The sequence below is a fragment of the Pristiophorus japonicus genome, chromosome 23 (assembly GCF_044704955.1).
Source record: "Pristiophorus japonicus isolate sPriJap1 chromosome 23, sPriJap1.hap1, whole genome shotgun sequence".
NCBI lineage: Eukaryota > Metazoa > Chordata > Chondrichthyes > Pristiophoridae > Pristiophorus > Pristiophorus japonicus.
In genome coordinates, this window is record NC_091999.1 from 22,565,003 (window position 1) to 22,592,501 (window position 27,499).

The 27,499-nt window shown below is 45.7% G+C and overlaps 2 non-coding genes across 2 annotated transcripts; both read left to right on the plus strand.

Annotated features, from left to right (window-relative positions):
* Positions 1-4,857: 4,857 nt before the first annotated feature.
* On the plus strand, positions 4,858-4,942 carry trnal-uaa (transfer RNA leucine (anticodon UAA)). The gene has a single exon. It is a non-coding gene; the product is annotated as a tRNA-Leu (tRNA).
* A 6,833-nt stretch (positions 4,943-11,775) lies between these two features.
* Positions 11,776-11,858, plus strand: trnaf-gaa (transfer RNA phenylalanine (anticodon GAA)). Its single transcript has one exon. It is a non-coding gene; the product is annotated as a tRNA-Phe (tRNA).
* Positions 11,859-27,499: the final 15,641 nt, after the last annotated feature.

Consider the following 27,499-nt stretch of genomic DNA (forward strand, 5'->3'; position numbering starts at 1 on the left):
AACACTCAAGTGCAGCTATTGGGGAATTTTGCAATGTTGAAGCTGTTGACTTTCGGATGAAATGTTAAATTGAAGCTCCGCCTGCACCCTCGGGTGGATATGAAAGTTCCCAGTGCATTACTCGAAAAAGAATAGGTGAGTTGCCCCCGTCTCAATATTACTAAAAATGTTCGTAAATGCTCACTGAAAGCCGATGTGTATCTGTTTGTATGTGGGGTTGGGGTTGAAGCCCAGATTCTCACAGAGACAGAATGCAGGGTCTCACAGGACCAGGATAGCCGAGTGGTTGAGGCGTTGGCCTTAAATTTTAATGTTTTTTTTCCCGCGTGGGTTCGTACCCCACTCCTGGTATCTCTTTAATTTAACACGTATTTCCTCCCATTCTGATCAGTGAGACCGTATTTTCATCGGTTGAATCAGCAATTTTCTGTAACAATGTGACACTCTGAACCGATAATGAAATGAAATTGTGAAATGTATCTGTGTCGCTCGGTCTCTACCTCTCTCTCTCTCTTCAGAGAGTTGTGTTTGTGTTTGTATGTTTGAGTCTTTGTCTCTCTCAGTCTGACTCACTCTGTCTCTCCCTGTTTCTGTTTGTCTCTGTCTCAAGTCTGTCTCTTTCTCACGGTGCCACGTCTGTTCCAATGGGATTCTCTCAGACTCTTTGTCTGACTGGCTCTCTCTTTCCCATCATTTCGGTCTGTCCATGTCTTTGCCTGTCTCTGTTAGTCCCTGCCTGTAAGCTGAGAAGTATTTCCATCGTTTACTGTTTTAGTCTCTATCGCTCTCTCTCCATCTGTCTCTCTCCATGTCACTGTCTTTATCATTGTCTTTATCTCACTCTTACCCTCTCTCTCTTAATAGATCACACACACACACATCTCTGTATATGTATGCATTTGAGTCTTTTTCTCACTAAGTCTGCCTCTCCTTCTCAGTCTCAAACTTTCTGACTCTTGTTGTCTCTATCTCACTGTCTGTCTCTCCCTGCTTGTCGGTTTGTCTCTGTCTCTCAATGTGTCTGTCGATTTCTCATGGTGTCCAGTTCTGTGCACTGCTGGATTCCTGCTCTGACAGAGCTGCTACCTGTAAGTTCCTCGTTAGTATAGTGGTGAGTATCCCCGCTTGTCACGCGGGAGACTGGGGTTCAATTCCCCGACTGGAAGGCAGGTATTTCAAAATGTAGAATTTTACTTCTGTTTCTTGGTAGAGATTCATATTAAAAAGTTCCAGAGCCGTATATAACTGGAAAAATACACGGAGAGGAGATTGCCTCTTCCAGATTTTTAGTAAACGGAGACTTTTACAGGATTCGTTGGCCGTCTGCTGCACAGAGATGGATGACTGAGTTTTTTCTGTGTAATGTTTAAGAAGACAGAGTCGCCTTCGAAGTGGCCGAGTGGTTAAGACGATGGATTAAAAATCCATTGGGTTTTCCCTGCGAAGTTTTGAGGCCTGTCCACTACGATTCTCGGCATTTTTTCATTCCATTTCACAATTTAACCAGAACTTTGCAAAACTGATCCTGAGATAGATTGTATAACGTCCCACACCTTTCAACTCTGACATTTTTTTCTAATTTTTATTAATCTGCAATATTTACGACACATACGGATAGGAAAACACAAAAATCAGTCAAAGTTGCGACAGTGAGTCAGCCTGTCTATCTCTTTATATGTTGAAGGCATCTGTGCATGTCCGTTGGTGCGTGTAAATTTTTGGTTATGTATGTGGGTGTGTCTCTGTGTCTGTCGATCTGTATATATGTCTCTGTGTATGTGCAACTGTCTGTGGAAATCATCACCATGAATTTGGTATGTCCTGGAAATTATAAAAAAGACTTGGGGAAATTAAGACGGTTGTGGACGTTTGTATCGGCTTTGGTTCAGTGGCAGCATTCTCGACTGAATCAGGAGTTTGTGTGTTCAAGTCGCACTCCTGAGACTTGAGCATATCATCTTGGCTAACACTCAAGTGCCGCACTTGGGGAATTTTGCAATGTTGAAGCTGTTGACTTTCGGATGAAATGTTAAATTGAAGCTGAGTCTGCACTATCGGGTGTGTGTGAAAGGTCCCAGAGCCTTACTCGAAAAAGAATAGGAGAGTTTCCCCCGTGTCAATATTACTAAAAATGTTCGTAAATGCTCACTGAAAGCCTCCATGTATGTGTGTCTGTGGGGGTGGGGTTGAAGCCCAGTTTCTCACAGAGACAGAATCCATATTCTGACAGGACCAGGATGGCCGAGTGATTAAGGCGTTGGCCTTAAAATTAAATGGGATGTTTCCCGCGTGTTCTCGTAGCTGACTCCTGCTACTTCTTTAATTTAACACGGATTTCCTCCCATTCTCATCAGTGATACCCGATTTGTATCTGTTGAATGTGCAACTCTGTGACACTCTGAGCCGATAATGAAATGAAATTGTGAAATGTATCGGTGTCGCTCGGTCTCTGCCTGTCTCTTTCTTTAGAGAGGTGTGTTTGTGTTTGTGTGTTTTTCACTCTCAGTCTGACTCACTCTGTCTGTTCCTGTGTCTCTGTCTCTTTCCCACGGTATCCAGTTCTGTTCCAATGGGATTCTCTCAGACTCTTTGAAAGACTGGCTCTCTCTTTGCCATCATTTCTGTCTGTCCATGTCTTTGCCTGCCTCTGTTAGTTCCTGTCTCTAACCTGCTGAGTATTTCCAGCATTAGTGTTTCTATCTCTGACACTCTCTATCTGTCGCTCTCTCTCTCCTTGTCACTGTCTTTATTACTCTCTTTCTCTCACTCTTTCCCTCTCTCTTTATAGATCACACACACACATCTCTGTATATGTGTGTGTTTGAGTCTTTTTCTCACTCAGTCTGCCTCTCCTTCTCAGTCTCACATTTTCTGTCTCTCATTTTCTCTATCTCGCTGTCAGTCTCTCCCTGATTGTCGGTTTGTCTCTGTCTCTCAATGTGTCTGTCGTCTTCTCATCGTGTCCAGTTCCATTCAGAGCTCGCTTCCTGCTCTGATAGAACTCATGCTCGTTAGTATCGTGGTGAGTATCCCCGCCTGTTCCGCCGGAGACCGTGGTTCTACTTCCCGACGCCGTGGCAGCATTTACAAAATGCAGAATTTTACTTGTTTCTTGGTGTTGATTCATTTTAAAAAGTTCCAGAGCAATATAGAACAGTACAAATACAGGAAGAGGAGATTGCCTCTTCCAGATTTTTAGCAAACGGAGACTTTTTCCGGATTCTGTGGCCGTTTGCTGCACAGAGATGGATGACTGAGTTTTATCTGAGTAACATTGAAAGATGCAGCGAGCTAGTAGTCGTGGCCGAGTGGGTAAGACAATAGACAAAAAATCCATCGGGGTTTCTCTGTGCAGGTTTGAATCCTGCCGACTATGTTTCTCAGCATATTTCATTCTGTTTCACAATTTAACCACGTTACTGCAAAACTGATTCTGAGATAGATAGAGCAACGTCCCACATCTTTCGATGCAGCCGCTGTTTTCTTTCTTACATCAATCTGCAGTATTCACGATACATGCGGATAGAAAAACGCAAAAGCCAGCCAAAGTAGCGACAGTCACACTGCCTGTCTATCAATCTATTTGTCTAAGGCAACCTGTGTATATCTGGATCTGAGTGTCATGGTACATCAGTCATTGAAAGTTGGCATGTAGGTGCAGCAGGCGGTGAAGAAAACAAATGGCATGTTCGCCTTCATAGCTCGGGGATTTGAGCATAGGAGCAGGAAGATATTACTGCAGTTGTACAGGGCCTTGGTGAGGTCACACCTGGAATATTGTGTTCAGTTTTGGTCCCCGAATCTGACGAAGGACGTCCTTGCTATTGAGGGAGTACAGCGAAGGTTCACCAGCATGATTCCCGGGATGACAGGATTGACATATGAGGAGAGACTGGATCAACTGGGCTGGTATCCACTGGAGTTTAGAAGAATGAAAGGGGATCTCACAGAAACATATAAAATTCTGACGAGATTGGAGGCTGGAAGAATGTTCTCATTGCTGGGGAGTTTGAGACCAAGGATTACAGCTTAAAAATAAGGGGTGAGCCATTTATGACCGAGATGAGGAGAAACTTCTTCACTCAGAGAGTGGTTTACCTGTGAAATTTTCTACCGCAGAAAGTCGTTGAGGCCAGTTCATAGATATATTCAAAAGGGAGTTAGATATGGCCCTTATGGATAAAGAGATCAAGTGGTATGGAGGGAAAGCAGGAAAGGGGTACTGAGGTTGAATGATGAGCCATGATCTTATTGAATGGTGGTGCAGGCTCGAAGGGCCGAATGGCATATTCCTGCAACTAATTTCTATGTTTCTATGTTTCTATGTTGATGCATGTATATTGTTTTATTGTGTGTGCGCGTGTCTGTGTATGTCTATTTGTATGTATGTCTCTGTGTATGTGCAACTGTCTGTGGAAATCATCACCATGAATTTGATACGTCCCGGAACTTTTAAAACACTTGGGGAAAATAATACGGTTGTGATCTTTGGTATCGGTTTTGATTCAGTGGCTCCATTCTCGACTGAATCAGGAGGTTGTGTGTGTAAGTCCCACTCCTGAGACTTGAACACACCATCTTGGATGACACTCAAATGCAGTATTTGGGGAATTTTGCATTGTTGAAGCTGTTGACCATCGGCTGAAATTTTAAATTGAAGCTCCATTTTCACCCTCGGGTGGATGTGAAACTTCCCAGAGCCTTAGACGAAAAATAATAGGAGAGTTGCGCCCGTGTCAATATTACGAAAAATGTTCGTAAATGCTTCCTGAAATCCAATGTCTCTGTGTGTCTGTGGGGGTGGAGCTGAAGCCCAGATTCTCACAGAGGCAGAGTCCAACCATTGACAGGTTCAGGCCCAGGATGGCCGAGTGGTAAAGGCGTTGCATTTAAGATGTAATGGGTTATATACTTGCGTGGGTTCAAACCCCACTCCTGGTGATTCCTTAATTAAACAGAGATTTTTCCCATCCTGCCGAGTGATACCCGATTTTCATCTGCTGAATCTCCAATTTTCTGCAACGATTGACATTCTGAGCCGACAATGAAATGAAATTGTGAAATGTATCTGTGTTGCTCGGTCTCTGCCTCTCTCTCTCTTTAGAGAGCTGTGAATGTGTTTGAGTCATTGTCTCTCTCAGTCTGCCTCTCTCTGACACACTCTCTCTGTCCCTGTTTCTCTGTTTGTCCCTGTGTCTCAATCTGTCTCTTTCTCACGGTGTCTCGTTCTGTTGCAATGGGATTCTCTCAGACTTTCAGTCTGACTGCCTATCTCAGTCCCATTATCTATGTCTGTCCATGTATTTGCCTGTCTCTGTTAATCCCTGTCTCTAACCTGATAAATATTTCCATTATGTTCTGTTTCTGTCTCTATGTCTATCTCTCTATCTGTCTTTCTCTCTATCTGTCGCCCTCTTTGTCTCTCTCTTTGTCCCTCTCCTTTTCTCTGTCATGCCATCACTATTTGCCTCCCTCTCTTTATGGAGCACGCAAATACATCTCTGTGTATGTATGTGTTTGAGTCTTTTTCTCATTCAGTCTGATCCTCCTTTTCAGTCTCAAACTTTCTGTCTCCCTTTGTCTCTATCTCACTGTCTGTCTGTCCCTGTTTCCCTGTTTGTCTCTGATTCTCAATGTGTCTGTCACTTTCTCACGGTGTCCAGTTCTGTTCGATTGGGATTCTCTCAGTCTCTCTGTCTGACTGTCTCACTCTTTCCCATCATCTATGTCTGTCTATATTTCTGCCGATCTGTCTCTCTTTGCCTGTCGCTGGTAGTTCCTGTCTCGAACCTGCTGAGTATTTCCAACCTTTTTTTGTTGATATCTTTGTCTCTCTTCGACCTATCTGTCTCTCTCCTTGTCACTGTCTTTATCACTGTCTTTCTTTCACTCTTTCCCTCTCTCTCTTTATTGATCACACACACGCATCTCTGTATATGTAGGTGTTTGAGTCTTTTTCTCAGAGTCTGCCTGACTTTTCAGTCTCACCCTTTCTGTCTCTCGTTGTCCCTCTATCGCTGTCTATCTCTCCCTGTTTGTCGGTTTGTCTCTGTCTCTCAATGTGTCTGTCGACTTCTGTTCACAACTCGATTACTGCTCTGACATCGCCCGTACCTTCGTCCGGAGAGTCGTGATTTTGCTCCCCTGTTAAGCAATAGAACCGGGTTCAATTCCCGGACGGAAAAGCAGTTTTTTCAAAATGTCTAATTTTACTTCTGTTTCTTGGTATAGATTCATATTAAAAAGTTCCAGAACAATATAGAACAGTAGAAATACAGCAAGAGGCGATTGCCTCTTCCAGATTTTTTGCAAACAGAGACTTTTTCAGGATTCTGTGGCCGTCTGCTGCACAGAGATGGATGACTGAGTTTTTTCTGAGCAACATTTAAAGTGCCAGAGACGCAGTAATTGTGGTCGAGTGGTTAATGCGATTGGCTTGAATTCCTTTGTGTTTTCGGCGCTCAGGTTCGAATCCTGCCGACTACGATTCTCAGCAATTTTCTTCACAATTTAACCAGGTTTTTGCAAAACTAATCCTGAGATAGGTGGAATAACGTCCCACACCTTTCAACACTGACATCTATTTCTCATTTTTATTAATCTGCAATATTCACGATACATACGGATAGAAAAACGCAAAAATCAGCCAAAGTAGCGACAGTGACTCAGCCTGTCTATCCCTCGAGATGTCTCCGGCATCTGTGCATGTCCGTTGGTGCATGTATATTTTTGGTTATGTATGTATGTGTGTGTCTCTGTGTCTGCCTATCTGTATATATGTCTCTGTGTATGTGCAAATGTCTGTGGAAATCATCACCAAGAATTTCGTATGTCCTGGAACTTTTCAAAAAGACTTGGGGAAAATAATACGGTTGTGAACTTTGCTATCAGCTTTGGTTCAGTGGCAGCATCCTCGACTGAAAAACGCAAAAGCCAGACAAAGTAGCGACAGTGACCCTGCCTGTCTATCCATCTATTTGTCTAAGGCAACCTGTGTATATCTTGATCTGGGTGTCATGGTACATCAGTCATTGAAAGTTGGTGTGCAGGTGCAGCAGGCGGTGAAGAATGTAAATGGCATGTTCGCCTTCATAGCGAGGGGATTTGAGTATAGGAGCAGGGAGGTTTTACTGCAGTTGTACAGTGCCTTGGTGAGGCCACTCCTGGAATATTGTGTTCAGTTTTGGTCTCCGAATCTGAGGAAGGACATCCTTGCTATTGAGAGAGTACAGCGAAGGTTCACCAGCATGATTCCCGGGATGGCAGGACTGACATATGAGCAGAGACTGGATCAACTGGGCTGGTATCCACTGGAGTTTAGAAGAATGAGAGGGGATCTCATAGAAACAAATACAATTCTGACGAAATTTGACAAGTGAGTGGCAGGAAGAATGTTTCCGTTACTGGGAAGTTCGAGAACCAGGGGTCACAGTCTAAGAATAAGGGGTAAGCCATTTAGTACCGAGATGAGGAGAAACGTCTTCACTCAGAGAGTGGTTAACCTGTGGAATTCTCTACCACAGAAAGTTGTTGAGGCCAGTTAGTTAGATATATTCAAGAGGGAGTTAGATATGGCCCTTACGACTCAAGGCTTCAAGGGGTATGGAGAGAAAACAGGAAATGGGTACTGAGGTTGAATGATCAGCCATGATCTTAAAGAATGGTGGTGCAGGCTCGAAGGGCCGAATGGCCTGCTCCTGCAACTAATTTCTATTTTTCTATGTTTCTATATTGACGCGTGTATATTTTTGGTTATTGTGTGTGTGTGTGTCTGTGTATGTTTATCTGTATGTATGTCTCTGTGTATGTGCAACTGTCTGTGGAAATCATCACCATGAATGTGGTATGTCCTGGAAATTTTTTAAAAACTTGGGGAAAATAATACGGTTGTGATCTTTGGTATCGGCCTTGGTTCATTTGCTCTATTCTGGACTGAATCGGGAGGTTGTGTGTGTAAGTCCCACTCCTGAGACTTGAGCAGATAATCTTTGCTGACACTCAAGTGCAGTACTTGGGGAATTTTGCATTGTTGAAGCTGTTGACCATCGACTGAAATGTTAAATTGAAGCTCCGTCTGCACCCTCTGCTAGATGTGAAAGTTCCCAGAGCATTACATGAAAAAGAATAGGAGAGTTGCGCCCGTGTCAATATTACTAAAAATTTTCGTAAATGCTCACTGAAACCCGATGTGTATGTGGGTGTGTTGCTGTGGGGGTGGAGCTGAAGGCCACATTCTCACAGAGACAGAATCCAAACGCTACAAAGACCAGGATGGGCGAGTGGTTACGGCGTTGGCCATAAAATTCAATGGGTTTTTCCCGCGTGGATTCGAACCCCAAACCTAGAATCTCTTTAATTTAACAGAGATTTTTCCCATCCTGCCTAGTGATACATGATTTTCATCTGTTGAATCTGCAATTTTCTGTAACTCTGTGACACTCTAAGCCGAGCATGAAATGAAATTGTGAAATGTAGCTGTGTATCTCAGTCTCTGCCTTTCTCTCTTTAAAGAGCTGTGTATCTGTTTGTGTGCTTGAGCCTTTGTCTCCCTCAGTCTGCCTCTCTCTGACTCACTCTGTCTGTGCCTGGTTCTCTGTTTGTCTCTGTCTCTCAATCTGTCTCTTTCTCACGGTGTCCAGTTCTGTTCCAATGCGATTCTCTCAGACTCTCTGTCTGACTGTCTCTCTCTTTCCCATCCTCCCTGTCCGTGTCTTTGCCTGTCTCATTTTGTCCCTGCCTCTAATCTGATGAGTATTTGCATCATTTTCTGTTTTTGAAACATAGAAACATAGAAAATAACTGCAGGAGTAGGCCATTAGGCCCTTCGAGCCTGCACCGCCATTCAATATTATCATGGCTGATCATTCTTTCAGTTACACTTTCCTGTTTTCCTCTCCATCCCACTTCATCCACTTAACCGTAAGGACCATATCTAACTCCCTCTTGAATATATCCAATGAACTGGCTTCAACAACTCTCTGTGGCAGGGAATTCCACAGGTCAACAACTCTCTGAGTGAAGAAGTTTCTACTCATCTCACTGCTAAATGGCCTACCCCTTATCCTAAGACTATGTCACCTGGTTCTGGCTTCCCCAACATCGAGAACATTCTTCCCGAATCTAACCTGTGCAGTCCCGTCAGAATCTTATATAATTCTATGAGATCCCCTCTCATCATTCTAAACGCCAGTGATTAAAGGCCTAGTTGATCCAATCTCTCCTCATATGACAGTCCTGCCATCCCTGGAATCAGTCTGGTGAACCTTCGCTGCACTCCCTCAACAGCAAGAACGTCCTTCCTCAGACTAGGAGACCAAAACTGAACACAATATTCCAGATGTGTCCTCACGAAGGCCTTGTGCAACTGCAGTAAGATCTCCTGGCTCCTATATTCAAATCCTCTAGCTACGAAGGCCAACATACCATTTGCCTTCTTTACCGCCTGCTGTACCGGCATGCCCACTTTCAGTGACTGATGAACCATAACACCAAGGTCTCACTGCACCTCTCCTTTTTCTAGTTTTCCGCCATTCAGATAATATTCTGCCTTCGTGTTGTTGCCCCCAAAATGGATAACCTCACATTTATCCACATTATACTGCATCTGCCATGTATTTGCCCACTCACCTAATCTGTCCAATTCACCCTGCAGCCTCTTAGCGTCCTCCTCACAGCTCGGACCGCCACCCAGTTTAGTGTCATCCGCAAACTTGGAGATATTACACTCTATTCCTTCAACCAAATCGTTCATGTATATTGTAAAGAGCTGGAGTCCCAGCACTGAGCCCTGCGGCACCCCACTAGTCACTTCCTGCCAGTTTGAAAAGGACCCGTTTATCCCGATTCTCTGCTTCCTGTCTGCCAACCAGTACTCTATCCATGTCAGTACATTAATCCCAATACCATGCGCTTTGATTTTGAGCACCAATCTCTAGTGCGGGACCTTGTCAAAAGCCTATTGAAAGTCCAAATACACCACATCCACTGGTTCTCCCTTGTCCACTCTACTCATTACATCCTCAAAAAATTCCAGAACATTCGTCAAGCATGATATCACTTTCATAAATCCATGCTGACTCGGTCCGATCCTGTCACTGCTTTCCAAATGGGCTGCTATTTCATCCTTAATGATTGATTCCAATGTTTTCCCCACGACTGATGCCAGGCTAACCGGTCTATAATTAGCTGCTTTCTCTCTCCCTTCTTTTTTAAAAAGTGCCATCACATTAGCTACCCTCTAGTCCATAGGAACTGATCCAGAGTCGATAGATTGTTGGAAAATAATCACCAATGCATCCACTATTTCTAGGGCCACTTCCTTAAGTACTCTGGGATGCAGACTATCAGGAGCCGGGGATTTATCGGCTTTTAATCCCAACAATTTCTCCAACACAATTTCCCGCCAAAAAAGGATATCTTTCAGTTCCTCATTCTCACGAGACGCACAGTCCCCTCGTACATTCGGAAGGTTTTTTGTATCTTCCTTTGTAAAGACAGAACCAAATTATTGTCTCTATCTGTCTTTCTCTCTATCTGTCTCTCTCTTTGTCTCTTTCTTTGTCCCTGTCTTTGTCTCTGTCATTGCATCTTATTTGACTCCTTCTCTTTGTGGAGCACACAAACACATCTCTGTGTATGTATGTGTTGGAGTCGTTTTCTCATTCAGTCTGACCCTCCCTCTCAGTCTCAAACTTTCTGTCTCTCTTTGCCTCTATCTCGCTATCTGTCTCTCCCTGTTTCCCTGTTTGTCTGTCTCTCAACGTGTCTGTCTCTTTCTCACGATGTCCAGTTCTGTTCCAGTGGGATTCTCTCTGTCTCTCTGTCTGACTGTCTCTCTCATTCCCATCATCTCTGTCTGTCTATGTCTCGACCTGTCTGTCTCTATTTGCCTGTCTCTGTTAGTTCCTGTCTCTAACCTGCTGAGTATTTCCATCATTTTCTGTTTATATCTCTGTATATCTCTCTATCTGTCGCTCACTCTTCATCGGTCTCGCTCCTTGTTACTGTCTTTATCACTGTCTTTCTCTCACTGTTTCCCTCTCTCTCTTTATATCTGTATGTGTGTGTGTTTGTGTCTTTTTCTCACTCAGTCTGCCTCTGCTTCTCAGTCTCACACTTTCTGTCTCACGTTGTCTCTATCTTGCTGTCTGTCTCTCCCTGTTTGTCGGTTTGTCTCTGTCTCTCAATGTGCCTTTCTACTTCTCATGGTGTCCATTTCTGTTCTCAGCTCGATTCCTGCACTGACAGAATCCACACCCGTCAGCTCCTCATTCATGTCTTAGTTAATATCCCTCTCTGTCACGCGCGAGGTAGGCGTTCAATTCGCCGACGAGGATGAAGCTTTTTTAAAATGTTGAATATTACTTCTGTATATCCTGAAACTTTATAAAAAGACTTGGGGAAAATAATACGGATGTGAACTTTGGTATCGGCTTTGGTTCAGTGGCAGCATTCTCGACTGAATAAGGAGGTTGTGTGTGTAAGTCCCACTCCTGAGACTTGAGCATATAATCTTGGCTGACACTCAAATGCAGTACTTGGGGGAGTTTGCATTGTTGAAGCTGTTGACTTTCGGATAAAATGTTAAATTGAAGCTCCGTCTGCACCCTCGGGTGGATGTGAAAGTTCCCAGAGCTTTACTCGAAAAAGAACAGGAGAGTTGCCCCTATGTCAATATTACTATAAATATTGGAAAATGCTCATTGAAAACCTGTGTCTGTGAGAGTGGAGCTGCAGCCCAGATTCTCCCAGAGACAAAATCCGAATACTGACAAAACCAGGATAGCCGAGTTGTTCAGGCGTTGGACGGAAAATCCAATGGGTTTATACCTGCGTGGGTTCGAACCCCACTCCTGGTAAATCTTTAAATTCAAACCGATTTCCTGCCATCCTGCTCAGTTATACCTGAATCTATTCTGTTGAATCTGCATTTGTCGATAACTTTGTAACATTCAAACAAATGGGATTGTGCAATGTATCTGTGCCTCTCACTCTCTGTCTTTAGAGTGCTCTTTATGTGTTTGAGTCTGACTCTCTGTGTCTGAGGATCTAGAAGCTGAATTTAGGGAGCTGGGAGCTAAATTAACAAATCAGACCTCAAAGTTAGCAATCTCAGGGATAGCTGCCACTTTTCAGAGTAGGAATCGCAGGATAGTTCAGATGACTGTGTGTTGCAGAAGGGAGGGATTCAATTTCTTGGGACATTGGAACCGTTCTGTGGGAGCTGGCACCTGTGCAAACCGGACGGTCTGCACCTCAGCAGAACCAATGTCCACGAGGGAGAGTTTGCTCGTGTTGTTGGGTAGGGGTTAAACTGAGATGGCAGCGGGATGGGAACCTTTGGCGGCAGAAAAGTAAGGGTGGAGGGCAGAGAAACCCAAAGGAAAAAATCAAAAAGGGCCACATTGCAGCAAACTTCTAAAGGGACAAGGTGTGTTAAGGTAACAAGCCTGAAGGCACTGTGACTCAATGCGAGGAGTATTCGTAATAAGGTGGAGAAATTAACTGCACAGGCAGCAATTAATGAATATGATGCAATTGGCATCACGGAGAAATGGCTCCAGGGTGACGAAGGCCGGCAACGCAACATCCAGGGGTATTCACCAGTCAGGAAGGATAGACACAAAGGAAAAGGAGGTGGGGTGGCATTGCTGGTTGAAGAGGAAATTAATGCAATAATCAGGAAGGACATTCGCGTGGATTCTACGTGGGTGGATCTGTGGAATATCAAAGGGAAAAAAACGCTAGTGGGAGTTGTGTACCACCAAACATCGTAGTGAGTTTGCTGACAGCATCCAACAAGAAAGTAGGGATGTGTGCAATAAAGGTACATTAGTTATCATGGGCGACTTTAATCTACACATAGATTGGGCTAACCAAACTGGTAGCAATACGGTGGAGAAGGATTTGCTGGAGTGTATTAGGGATGGTTTTCTCGACCAATATGTCGAGGGACCATCTAGAGGGCTGGCCATCCTCGACTGCTTGATGTGTAATGAGAAAGGACTAATTAGCAATCTTGTTGTGCGAGGCCCCTTGTGGAAGAGTAACCACAATAAGGTACAACTCTTTGTTAAGGTGGAGAGTGAAACAATTAATTCTGAGACTGGGGTCCTGAACTTAAGGAAAGATAACTTCGATGTATGAGACATGAATTGGCTAGAATAGATTGGGACATGATACATAAAGGGTTGACGGCAGATAGTCAATGGAAAACATATAAAGATCACATGGATGAACTTCAACAATTGGACATCCCTGTCTGGAGTAAAAATAAAATGGGGAAGGTGGCTCAACCGTGGCTAACAAGGAAAATTAAGGATAGCGTTAAATCCAAGGAAGAGGCATATAAATTGGTCAGAAAAAGCATCAACCCGAGGACGGGGAGAAATTTAGAATTCAGCAGAGGAGGACAAAGGGTTTAATTAGGAGGGGGAAAATAGAGTATGAGAGGAAGCTTGCTGGGAACATAAACACTTCTATAAATATGTGAAGGAAAAAGAGTAGTGAAGGCAAACGTAGGTCCCTTGCAGTCAAATTCAGGTGAATTTATAATAGGGAACAAAGAAATGGTAGACCAGTTGAACAAATACTTTGGTTCTGCCTTCACGAAGGAAGACACGCATAACCTTCTGGAAATGGTACGTGACCGAGGGGCTAGTGAGAAGGAGGAACTGAAGAAAATCCTTATTTGTGGGAAATTGTGTTAGGGAAATTGATGGGACTAAAGGCCGATAAATCCCCGGGGCCTGATGGTCTGCATCCCAGAGTACTTAAGGAAGTGGCCCTATAAATAGTGGATGCATTGGTGATTATTTTCCAACAGTCCATCGATTCTCGATCAGTTTGTATGGACAGGAGGGTAGCTAATGCAACACCACATTTTGAAAAAGGAGGGAGAGAGAAAACGGGTAATTATAGACCGGTTAGCCTGACATCAGTGGTGGGGAAAATATTGTAATTAATTTTTAAAGATGAAATAGCAGCCCATTTGGAAAGCAGTGACAGGATTGGTCCAAGTCAGCATGGATTTATGAAAGGAAAATCATGCTTGACAAATCTTCAAGAATTGTGTGAGGATGTAACTAGTAGAGTCGACAAGTGAGAACCAGTGGATATGGTGTAGTGGGACTTGCAAAATACTTTTGACAAGGTCCCACACAAGAGGTTGGTGTGCAAAATTAAAGCACATGGTATTGGGGTTAATGTATTGACGTGGATAGAGAACTCGTTGGCGGACAGGAAGCAGAGAGTCGGGATAAACGGGTTCTTTTCATAATGGCAGGCAGTGACTAGTTGGGTGCCGCAGGGCTCAGTGCTGGGACGCCAGCAATTTACAATATACATTAATGATTTAGATGAAGGAATTTTGTATAATATCTCCAAGTTTGCAGATGACATTATGCTGGAAGGAGGTGTGAAATGTGAGGAGGATGCTAAGAGGCTGCAGGGTGATTTGGACAGGTGAGGTGAGTGGGCAATTGCATTGCAGATGTAGTGTAATGTGGATAAATGTGAGGTTATGCACTTTGGTGGCAGAAACACGAAGGCAGAATATTATTTGAATGGCGGCAGATGAGGAAAAGGGGAGGTGCAACGAGATCCGGGTGTCATGGTACATCAGTAATTGAAGGTTGGCATGCAGGTGCAGCAGACAGAAAGAAGGCAAATAGCATGTTGGCCCCATATCTTGGGGATTTGAATATAGCAGCAGGGCGGTCTTGCTGCAGCTGTACAGGGCCTTGGTGAGGCCTCACCTGGAATACTGTGTTCAGTTTTGTTCTAATCTGAGGAAGGACGTTCATGCTATTGAGGGAGTGCAGCAAAGGTTCACCAGACTGATTTCCGGGATGGGAGGACTGACATATGAGGAGAGATAGGATCGACTGGGCCTGTATTCACTGGAGTTTACAAGAATGAGAGGGAACCTCAGAAACATTCTGACGGGACTGGGCAGGTTAGATGCAGGAAGAATGTTCCCGATGTTGGGGAAGTCCAGAACCAGTGGTCACAGTCTGAGGACAAGGGATAAGCCATTTAGGACCGAGATGAGGAGAAACTTCTTCACTCAGAGAGTTGTTAACCTGTGGAATTCTCTTCCGCAGAACGTTGTTGATGCCAGTTTATCAGGTATATTCAAGAGGGAGTTGGATATGGCCCTTAAGTTAATGGGATCAAGGGGTGTGGAGCGAAAGCTGGAAAGGGGTACTGAGGTGAATGATCAGCCATGATCTTATTGAATGTTGGTCCAGGCTCGAAGGGGCGAATGGTCTATTCCTGCAACCTTTTTCTATGTTCCTATGTTTCAGCGTGCATGCATCTAATAGCCCAGTGTGCTGTGCCATTTCTTTTAACTGGGTACTATTTATTGAATCTGTAACTCGCCCGGTTTGTATCTGATCCATATTGTGTCTCACCTGACCAACCATCCACCTCCCATAGGCATGACATGTGTCTCTTTTCCTGTCCTCGGCATCGTCCTCTCAATTCCTGCTTATTTAGCTCGTTAATTGTTCGTGCATGGCCTTCCAATATGGATACACCCTGTAGCATTTTTTTGGATGTTTTGGATCCTAACTGTGAAGATTCTATCCCAATCCTGGTCTGTTTCCTGATTAGTAAATCCGTTGTTCCCCTCAAACTATCTACACTTGCCTGGATCGCCTGTATATCTGGTGCACCTACTCGAGATGTCCCTGTACAGCTAATACGTCATTTGCTATAGACCTCCTCTTTCTTCCTTCTTTGTGTCTCAGCTGCTTGTTTTACTCCCTTGCTCCTGATGTTTCACTATTATTCTCAGGATTGTGTCTAGCAATCATGTTTACAATGCTTTAGTCTTGTGGCTAATTTTTTCTGGCTGTTCAATTTATGCTCACAGGTCACATTTCATGCTGGACATTGTCAAATAACAACATTACTTCTGTTCCAGGTTTAACTACCACACATAACTACCACGCAATTTCCCAAGGTTTATTCCCCTGGTTTACAATATTCAGGTAACATTTTTTACACAATTTATTTAAAAATACTTTTACTGAGCTAGAAGCTTTTGCATCAAGTGTTTACACAAAGGAATATGGGGCGTACTTCCCCAGTAATTTTTTTTTAAACCAACAAGCATTTTTTATCTTTTGCTTAACAAATCTATCCTTTGTGCATTTCCTATCTCCAGAACATATCTTCCGAATAACTCCACAACTGGGTTTCTAAATTAAAATGTAATTCAATTCTAGGTTCATACTTTCTTAAAACTTCCCTCATACAGGACAACACTGCAAAGGGTTAAAAAAAACTTTCACTCTGTTTGAAAAAGTGGGTGGAGCCAAAACAGCAGACAGCTCCACCACTTTCTGAAGCAGGCTTTCAGACACATGAAAAATTCATTAATTCCCACCTCAAATATTCCGCAGTCAAAAATCACACAATCACTTTCATTCAAAGACAGACATTCACAAAATGCTCTCTTCATTCAACAAAGCTTATTGTTTGGCCGACTCTAATTTCGGATCCATACTTCACTTAAGGTAGTCAGTAACAGTTTTTATTATGGTCTTCGGAAAAATATCTACTAAGCTAGTCTTCTGGCCCCCAATGAATCCTTTATTTTCCTCTGCTCCTAATCATAACCCTGTTAGTGTGGGGATACAAATTTGGGGCAAATTCCTCTGTCCATTCCCTTCTGTCATCTATATCTATTTTTATACTTACATCCTCTTGTCTTTTGTCACTTTTTCTGTCCATCTCACCTTCGGGTATCTTTCTATTCATCTTTCCGGCTGTTAAACTGCTCTTTTTCGCTTCATCATATCCTGCCTTAACCATCTTCTTAAGCTTTTCAGATTTATCTCTCAGAAACTCTTCTGGTGGTTTATACCTCACCCCTCCAAATGCCTTAGCAGATTCCTTTGCCATTTCTTACACAGGGGCTTTTTCCCCAGTTCCTGTTTTACCATCTTTACATAAGCGGAACGATTTACACCGAGGCTTTTACCCCGATATCCCGTATACTTATTCTCCCGACACATGTATTTACTTATTTTGTCCTGACGCACCCCTCAACTGGATTTACTGGCTGCACAGACTCTGCTTCAGATTCGTTGGATCTGGTTACTTTGCGAGGAGAATTCCTCAAGGTAATTCTCTACTCATTCGTTGTTAGGTTGCTGGGCTTTTTGAGTCTAATCTGCCCGTCCAGTAGATCCTGCTGACTGCGCCAAGTTGTTAGGGTTAACTTCAAACCAGCACTCGGAGTCCGTTAGCCTTAAAGTAAATGCAGTTTTTATTAATCAAAGATACAAGCCAACAGGGGAGCTATCCTTGAAGGAATGCTCAGAGAAACTGCCAGAGACATCTTATTTTATACAGTTTCAGATTATAGCATTACATAATTACGCAAGTTACAATTAATACGTGCTGATTGATTAATACATGATTATCTGGTCGGTTGCTTCCTCCAATCTGGCCTCTATATGTTTAATTGGTAATTCAGGATACGTGTTGTTATGATTCTTTTTATTTAACGTGTATTTTGTTATAGAATTCAAATCCTTTGTTATCTGTGTCTGTGCCCAGCTCCCAAGACCTTTGGTCTATGAATTGGAACATCTGACCCTCTGCGGAAGGCATCCCACACATGCTTCTCACAGTCTGAAAAACAGGCTGTGGGATCCATTTAAAAATCTGTTAACTCCATTTCAAAACATCCCAATTATTATTATTAATTGTAATTACGATTTGTGATCTGCCCTTTCAGTCGATTATGGGGTATCTTATCGAAGGCCTTTGGAAAATCTAGATAAATTACATCTACTACATTCCGTTAGTTTACGCTATCTGTTACTTCTTCGAAAAATTCAAAGAATTTGGTCAATTCAAGACTTTCCCTTTTATAATCCATGCTGACTATTCATTTTTGGTTTCTAGTTGCTCTTCCACTTTCTCCTTTAGTCGGGATTCCATTATTTTTCCTACCAAGGATGTTAAGTTGACTGGGCTATAGTTCCTCAGACACGTTCCATCTCCCTTCTTAAAAATAGGTATTACATTAGGTATGTGCCAATCCTCCGGCACTGCAACTTATTCTAATGAAATATTAAATATGTTTATTAATGCCTCTGCTATCTCTTCCCAAGATGTAATTCGTCCGAAGCAAGCATTTTATCCTTTTTCGGTTTGATTAGTTTAAATAATATTTTCCTTTTGTTCTTATTAAATGCAGTTATTTCATTTCTAATATCATCCGATGTCATGTCCACCCTTTTGTCTCCCTGATAAATACTGATGCAAAGTAATTGTTTAATATTTCTACCTATCTCTGCCTGTGGACAACCTTCTGAGCCACGTACCTTGGTATGTATTGTGGCTGTCCTCCACTCAATCTGTATCCTTCTCGTTAAAGGTAACGAGTATATCTTACCTGTTGGACAGGAGCAGTGTCTCATTCTCAGCCTCTCCTCAGTTCTCGCTACATGGCACCCATCCAGCCATGGACTTTCCTGAACCTGCGCTTTTCTGTGGGGTGTGACTGTTTTCTGGATTAAACTATCCTGTGTGTTTCAGAATGTGTCGAACTCGCACTCCAGCCCAATTACCCTGAGCCAGAGAGAATAAAGCAGAGACATTTCCTGCAGATGTGGAAATGCGGGACAGATTTGCTGTCCACAAACTCTGCAGTCTTGACACATTGCCTACCCTGCCATCTTTAGTTATTTTTTTACAATGTATTTGCTTATTTACACACTGAATTAATTTAAATAGTTAGTTTTTATTCAAACGGTTATTTATAATTCTATTAATTAATTAAGTTATGTAGTTAAATTATTATTTTAATTAAGTGTTGTTATTGCTCCCAGGTCTTAGTTTAGACCAAGCTTCGAGAAAAAGGCAATACTCACCAAACATTCATCTACCTGCTGTATTTTGGAGACCAAAGCAGCACCTCCTTCCACCACTGTTCCCATTCCAATTCTCTCCAAATTCCGTTTAATATCACTGTGCTGAACACATTGTGCATCAGCAGTACGTGTTTATTCTTACCTTTGCAGCCACACACAAGTTGTCTCAGCTCCATGCCCATTGCTCGCAGTAATTAGCACATATTGAAGACTAACACTTACAGCTGACTGATATTTAACTACCACTAACAGGCAGTTTCTGCTAACTACATTTGTTAAAGTTCTAAGTTCAATTCAAAACGTTAAACTAAATTTCCCTTCTTACAGCTAATACTCAGCCAGACTCACCCAGGACTTACCATTGAATCCCAATCGCTCCCCATTCCCAAGTTTAACACTCTCTTTGTGCCCTCCGTTTAAGATCAGGATGTGGTGATAGAGTAAACTCTGGCATGGTGTGCTGGGCCGAAAGGGGACGGGGTGGGGAAGGTCGCTCTGTAAATTTGCAGTCTACAGGCAGTCGGGCTGCTGACTCCACGAGCCCCCAGGGAAACCACAAGAAACAGGCTCAGACCAATGTGCAGCCGTGGCCACCAAATGACCTCTTTCTATGTTGCAGACGATAAGTAACTCTATGTAAGGTGATGGGTGAAGGAGAAGGGATGTCTGAAATCCGATTGTGGGTCAACAACAGACCAGGGCTTGGTCAGAAGGGCAGGTCTGTGATGTCACAATGCTCAGGCACAGTGTCATGGGGGTTTCACCGCTGTATTACTTCACAGATACAGCAATACCTAGCAACAAACTCGTTACCACCCTCTTTGAACACTGCATATTATCGGCTATGTTTAGCAAGGGGAATTTACAGAGAGTGAGGAGGAGCTGAGTTCAATTTGCGGGGATCACTTCATCCTACAGATCACTGCATTGTTCAGGCAGATTTACAAAGGAACGTTACAGTGGTGAATGTCACTGGGACATACTCCGTCTGCAGGAGACCCTTTAATCCCAAAGGTAGATTATCTGAAAGAAGGATTCGTCGCTATCAGCAGGCGCTGGGGCTGCTCAGGTTAAACCCCACTGGGAGAAAAACACAAGGAGCCTGTAAAATGCTGAAAGCACTGAGCTTTGAGCCTTTGAAAGCCTCCCTCCCTGGCTGTTGTTTGGTCCCAGACCATTTCACCGTGGTTTCCCTGGGAGTGCTGGGACTGAGCGGCCCTTCCGCCCGTGGACGGTACAGTAACAGAGACACATTCCCCACGCCTTTGGGTAACCACATCAGACCCGAGCCTGGCGGTCGGGAGCTTTATAAACCTGTCCCAGGCCGTACCAGAGGTCTTAGCGGGGTTAAAACCTGCAGGGGCCCAGCTGTACTGATCCCCGTGGACTTCCCCACCTCTATCATTTTTGTTAGTCGCTGAATCCGGGCGGTGAAAGATGAAAACAGGCCTCACTGTGTGTGTATCGCAGAGATGAGCGGATTGGGCAGAACACCCGCCCAACACATTGTGTGATTCTTATTATTTAATACATTTAAAAATTACAGTAAAGGGATATTTCACCACATTCTTCAACTCCTCTCTGAATTTTACAGCATAAATACATGTGTTGATGCATCAACTCAGGAGCTGAAGCATGATTCCCAATTCCTGTATATAATCAGGTAGATATGCAGAAAGAAATTTTAACGAATACAATCGATTAACCACAGTAGAGCACAGAAACACTGCCCACAAGAGGATAAAATTGCCGGATATAACAAAGAGTAAAATGATGGATTTCCTTCGCATCTCCTTCTCTGGGTCACTGGGACCCTCCCCACTAATGTGGGCCCGGAGTCGCCTACGAGCTCTGCTCGATACTGAAAGTGTTTGACAGTTAAAGCATTGAGCAGAAGAATCAGAACAAATGGAAAAACGGTGTAATAATATAATGAAGAAATTCAATTACTGCCCATGCTGGTGACGCATAGACATCCCATGTAACAAAACAAAACCAGGGATTATTGGAAATCTGATACATACCTCCAAACATAAACTACCAGAAAGTGTTCTTTGCACAGAACAGCGCACTCACTGTTCCCACAACCCCAGTCACCGTTTTCTCGGTGCAATATTTGGGTTTGAGCTTCTGACAACAAATGGCTATACATCGATCAAAGGTAAAATCAACTGTGAACCAGACGGAACAGTCTGTGACTGCGTAAAGCAGGATGGCATGGATATTACACACTTTAATGGCCCACATGGACTCAAAAGCGGTTGAATAACGAATAGGAATCGGCCTGGATATCAGGTCGAGGATAAAGACCAGTAGATCCACCGCTGCCATTGCCACCAGGTAACGGCTGACACACTTGGAGAGACCGCACCTTCGTCGAGACAGGATCATTATTGTCACTAAGTTCACTGCAGGGAAGAGAAAAACAGGGAATTTATATTTCAGATTGAGAGCAATAACAGCTGTCTCAAACAATTACGTGTGAAATGTGTCAGGATTAAATGAACTAGGCAATGGGACTTGTGGTGTGTGGGTCAGGACTGATGAAATCATCGGATGGGACGTGTGCTGTTTGGCACAGGTACAGAAAGAATCAATGTATGGGACGTGTGGATGGTGGGACAGGAACTGAATGTACCATGGAAGGGATGTTTGGGTGTTGTGACAGGGAGTGAGTGAAGCGGTGGATCTTATGTGAGGGTGCTGGGTCATGACCGAAATAATTAATGGATTGGACTTTTGCCGGGTGGGTAAAGCGCTGAATGAGACTCTAATATAACGCCATATCCAAGTCAGAGGAAGCAATACTTCAGCACAAGAAGACGTGGAAGTGAGCCTTGCCCACGTCCCACCATAGCCTCAAGAAGTCCCTCAACTTCTCCATCGCCGTCATGCTCTGCGGGGCACCGGAGCGGTCCCTCGCCTCGAGGGTGCAGTTAAAATCTCCCCCGAGGACAACGCAGTCGCCGACGTCGACGGAGCCAAGAAGAGCGGACACCTCTTCAAAGAAGCGCGTTTGCTGCAGTCCGGGCTGAGGGGCGTACACGTTCACGAGATGGAGCTGCACGTCCCCCAGGCAAACCGTGACGTGCAGCAAGCGGCCTGGCACGGGCTCCTCGACTCCCAAGATCTCCGGCTGAAAATGCGGGGCCAACAAGATGGCCACCCCACTAGAAGTGGCGGTGAGGTGGCTCATGCGGACCTCTCCTTGCCATTCCAGGAGCCACGTGGCTTCGTCTCCCGGAACGGTGTGGGTTTCTTGCAGGAAGCACAGCGCATATTTCGCCTCCTGCAGGTGCGAAAAATTGTTAAATCTACGGTGTGCTTCTCTGCCGCCGTTGATGTTGAGGCTGGCTATGGTTATCTTCATGACAAAAGCATAGTGCAAACTCTACCTAACCTATTGTGGGGGGGGGAGTGGAGTCTTTTGTTGACCTCCACTCCTTCAGCAGCCCAGCGAGGAAACCTTTGAGCCGGCGCAGCTCAAGGCCTTGCGCTTTTGATCAGGGCCCGCCTGCGGCCATGGTTTTAGCGGCGGCGCGGATGGACGCGATGAGCAGCCCCGGCTCGGATCATCTTTCCCGGGACAGATGGGTTCGGTTGCGGCGACCCTGGCTCTGGACCAAAAAGTCCGGGAGTTCCTTTGCAGGAATGAGGAGGGTCTCAGCGGCGGGCACGAGGAGATCCACCACCTCACTGGCGATGGACTCGAGATCTTCTCCCGAGTCCCCCATCGAGTCCCCATCCCCCTCCGGAGGTCGCTGCCACCAGCCGACCCGTCGACCGCACGAGGTACAGCAAACGGCCCGGCCGCTCCATCCGACCCTGGCTCTGCCCCGACCCCACCCCCAGGATCGTCGGCAGAGCAGTCCGCACTGGGCTCTTTTAAAAGTGGTGCTGGGTCAGGAAGCGACAGCAGAAGGGGTTCCTACTCCGCCCCAGGAACCGGGCAACACGGAGAGACCTGGTCATAGAAATGTTCCAGGTCCTCCAAGTACCCCAGCCCCAAAGTAGGGGGCGAGGGTTGTTGTTCTTCCCCCTCCCCGCCGCCACCCTCCGGTCAGCGTGTACAGATTCATTAAAATTGTTCATACTGTGTATTTCTGCTGAGTCGAGAAAATCCCGGGGAAGTTGGTTAATAGCTGGGCGGGCTCAGGTTCGGCCTTTTCGGCCCCACCCGCCTCAGTCCCCGGGACGCTCGACCCGGCGGCATCGTATTCCTCTGCTGGCCCCACGCCTCCCACGACAGGCAGATCTTCCACGCCATCCACGGGAGGCAGAGGCTGGGCAGCCTCGACTGCCCCTCCCTCCCCGGGGACAGATTCCTCCCGTCTACGGCGCAGTTTGGGGGCACTGGTGGGGGACGCGGGACACGCGGCGGGCACCGACTCCTCCGCGGAGGGATGTTGTTCCCCCTCCGCCTCATTGGAGCGGCGCCTCCTTTTGTTCCTGGGGGTGCACGGAGGCAGGGAGACCACCATGTCTGCCGAGGCCTCCCGCTCCGCCCCCCCCTTTTTCTTATCTTGCCCGCGCCCGAGCCCCTCTGCGGTATTGGTCAAGCGCTCAGGGGACCCCGCGCTCGCCGGTGACGGGGTTGGGCTGAGCGTGGTGGTCAAACTTTCTGGCGCACCGAGGGGACCCGCCTCGAGATGTTTCGCCTTCCTCCGCGCCTTCTTTCCGGTCGGACACTCTCCCTCCCCCCCGCCAGAGGCCGTGAAAACAAAGGCCTCCGACGATGCCCGCGCACCTATGGCTCCCGGCACGCGGACGCTACTAGGGGGAGGGTTTGCGGCGGCACCAGCCTTGGCTGCCTTCGGTGGTTTGGTTGTCTTGGAGGCGGGGCAGTTCTTGCGAACGTGCCCCATCTCCCTACAGGCATGGCACCGCACGCCATCCGACGTCCAGAAGACGTGGTAGGCAGTCCCCTCGTGCACCACATTAAAATTGCCCTCTGTTGTATCCTCCCGCGCCAGCCGGACAAAGAGCTGATGGCGGAAGGAGAACACATGGCACAGACTGTTCTCCCTGAGGCCGAGCGGTAAGGGGTTGAGCCCTGACCTTACCTCCCCCAGTTGGTGCAGGTGAGGGAGGAGGAGCTCAGCGGGAACAAAGGGCGGGACGTTTGAAATGATGACCCTCTGCGTGGTGGCCTCGAGAGGGTCCACCGGCAGGAATGTCCCGCCCATAGTGAGCCCCTTTTCAAGGGCCAGGGACACCGCACACTCCGACCCCAGGAATAATACAGCCTTCCCAGTCATCTTGGAGGCTGCGACAATGGCCGAGGGGCCGACTACCCCAGCCATCACCCGCACGCACTCCTCAATGCTCATTGTGGGGTGAGTGTAGCTCTTGACCCCGTTTTTCTTAGTAATTATTCTGAATGGTGGCAGGGCAGCAGGTGGCGCAGGAGGCGCCGTGGATGTGGACGCCGCCTGCGCATAAGTCTTAGCTGGCCCTGCCACCAGCGTGGATGGAGTCGCCATCACGGGGTCCCTTTAAGGCTACACCCACCCCAGAGTCACAGGCCTTAATGGTCTTAAATTGGCCTCGTTTGAATTTATGAGCAGAGGAGCTCTCAATGAGGCACACCTCTCCCCTAGTTGACAATTGGGGAGGGGCCTTGCTCCCTCTGCTCAGTTGTCTTAATTGTTTTTCCAATTAAGGAGGAAAGGAGCTCTCAGAGAGAGACGGGAGAGACAGAGCGAGTGGGGGGTGGGAAAGAGGGAAGCTGTGAGGGCAGGTCTCCACTCACAGTGATGGGTGGGTGTTTTTCTGGGGCGCACTCCCTAGATGATGGAAAACAAAGCAAGGCACAGTCTTATGGGATGGTCTTCGGGTGGGAGGAGAAGATGTCTTCATCTGGGACAGCTGGAGCCACCCAGGCACACACGCCCAACGATGTTTAATAGGGTGATTAGTAAATCTTCAGCAAGGATGCTCCAGCTATCCCAGGCTAGGCAATGGGGGAGGGGTGCTTCAGTGGTGTGTGGGGCCTAGCTGTGAGCAAGACCCCCACACACTTCCACACACACACCCCCCGCGTTGTTCCGGGCCTCGAAGAAAATCTTATTTTCTCCCCCAACCAATAAAACAATGTATTTCGGGGAATGCACCAACAACCACCTGTAGAATGTTGTAGAATCTCCCTCCTTCCACACAGGTTGTTGCTCTTTTCCCACTCTCTCCAACTCTCTGTAGAAGTAAATAAAGTTGTTGAAATTTTCAGCTCTCCTCCTCTCCCTCCGGACGTTGTATTGTAGCAAGCCAGCCCTTTCCTCCTACTCCTGGGCTGGTCTCAGGGCTCACTCTCGGCCTTCCAGACAGGAGCTTCAGCAGGGAGTTCCTTCTCTCAGCAGCACAGCTCCAACTGAATAGGCCACGCCTCCAAAGCTCCACCATTGGTCCACAGATCCCTGAAGGTAGCAGATCAGGTGGTTAAGAAGGCATACAGAATGCTTGCCTTTACTGGCCGAAGCACAGAATACAAGAGCACAGAGGTTATGCTTCAATTGTATAACACTCTGGTTAGGCCACAGCTGGAGTTCTGGTTGCTGTATTATAGGAAGGATGTGATTGCACGAGAGAGGGTACAGAGATTTACTTGGATGCTGCCTGGAATGCAGCATCTTAGCTGTGAGGGCAGATTGGATAGGCTGGGTTTGCTCTCATTGGTACAGTGGAGGCTGAGAGGAGACCTCATTGAGGTGACAACATTTTGAGAGGCATGGATATAGTGGATAGCAAGGGTCTATTTCACTTGGTGGAGGGGTCAATTACGAGGGGGCATGGTTTTAAGGTGGTTGGTGGAAGGCTCAGAGGGGATTTGAGGGGAGGCTTCTTCACGCAGAGGGTTGTGGGGATCTGGAACTCACTGCCTGGAAGGATGGTGGATGCAGAAGCGCTCACCACATTTAAAAGGTGCTTGGATGGGCACTTGAAGTGCTGTAATCTTCAGGGTTACGGACCTAGAGCTGGTAATAAGGTTAGACTGGATAACCTCCTGTTGGTTGGCGCAGATACGATGGTAAGTACTGCAGCAAATCGAATATGGCCAGGGTGATCTCCTGGGCTCGTTTCGATCGCCTGGATGGGTCAGAGAGGAATTTTCCCAGATTTTTTTCCCCAATTGGCCTGGGTTTTTATCTGGTTTTTGCCTCTCCCAGGAGATCACATGGCTCCGGTTGGGGTGGAGTGTAGAATGTTTCAGTGTAAGGGGTGTCGCAGTTCTGTGAGGCAGACTGGTTGGCCCGGGTGCTCTTTACATTTCCGCCATTGTTCATTGCTCACAGGTTTATATGTAACTTCAGGGCTACTGACCGAGGGCCGTGCGGCTCTTTAAGGGTCGGCGTGGACACGATGGGCCGAAATGGCCTCCTGCACTGTAAATTTCTAAGTTTCTACCAATTACTTTAAATCTATGTCCCTAGTTATTGACCCCTCTGCTAAGAGGAATAGGTCCCTCCTAACCACTCCATCTCGGCCCCTCATAATTTTAGAAACCTCAATAAGTTCTCCCCTCAACCTCCTCTGTTCCAAAGAAAATAACCCCAGCCGATCCAATCTTTCCTCATACCTAAAATTCTCCAGTCCTGGCATCACCCTGGTAAACTCTTCTATACCTTCTCTTTTCTGTAATGTGATGACCAGAATTGCACGCAATATTCCAGCTGTAGCCTAACTAGTGTTTTATACAGTTCAAGCTCTTGTATTCTATGCCTCGGCTAATAAAGTCTAGTATCCCGTATGCCTTCTTAACCACCTTATCGACCTGTTCTGCTACCTTCAGGGATCAGTGGACAAACACTCCAAGGTCCCCCTGTTCTTCTACACTTCTCAGTGTCTGACTATTTATTGTGTATTCCTTTTCCTTGTTCGCCCTCACCAAATGCATTACCTCACACTTCTGCGGATTGAATTCCATTTGCCACTGCTCTGCCCACCTGACAGGTCCAATGATACCTTCCAGCAGTCTACAGCTTTCTTCTTCATTATCAACCACACGGACAATTTTCGTATCATCTGCAAACTTCGTAGTCATAATCCTGACATTCAAGTCTAAATCATTGATGTATACCAGAAACATCCTTCCAGTCACAAAAACACCCATTGACATATTAACCTTTGCTTCCGACCTCAGCCAATTTTGGATCCAAGTTGCCACTTTGCCTTGTATCACATGGGCTATTACTTTCATGACCAGTCTGCCATGTGGGATCTTATCAAAAGCCTTGTTAAAATCCATATACATAACGTCAAACACAACACCGTCATCGACCCTCCGTGTGACCTCCTGAAAAAATGCAATCAGGTTAGTCAGACACGACCTTCCATTAACAAATCCGTACTGAATGTCCCTTATTAATCCCGGTCTTCCTGAATGAAGATTTATCCTGTCCCTCAGAATTTTTTCCAATAATTGAAATTCCAAACTGCGGGAACTGAATCTTATTTTGTCATGCTATCGAGATTGGGGCCAGAAGGACAATAAATAATAATAAATACATTATTTTAAAAATCGGTGATCAGACCTGCAGTATGATCAAAATCTCCAGCTGACGCCAAAAATGGGGAGCGTGGGGCTCTGTGAAGAGGACTGTAAGTGA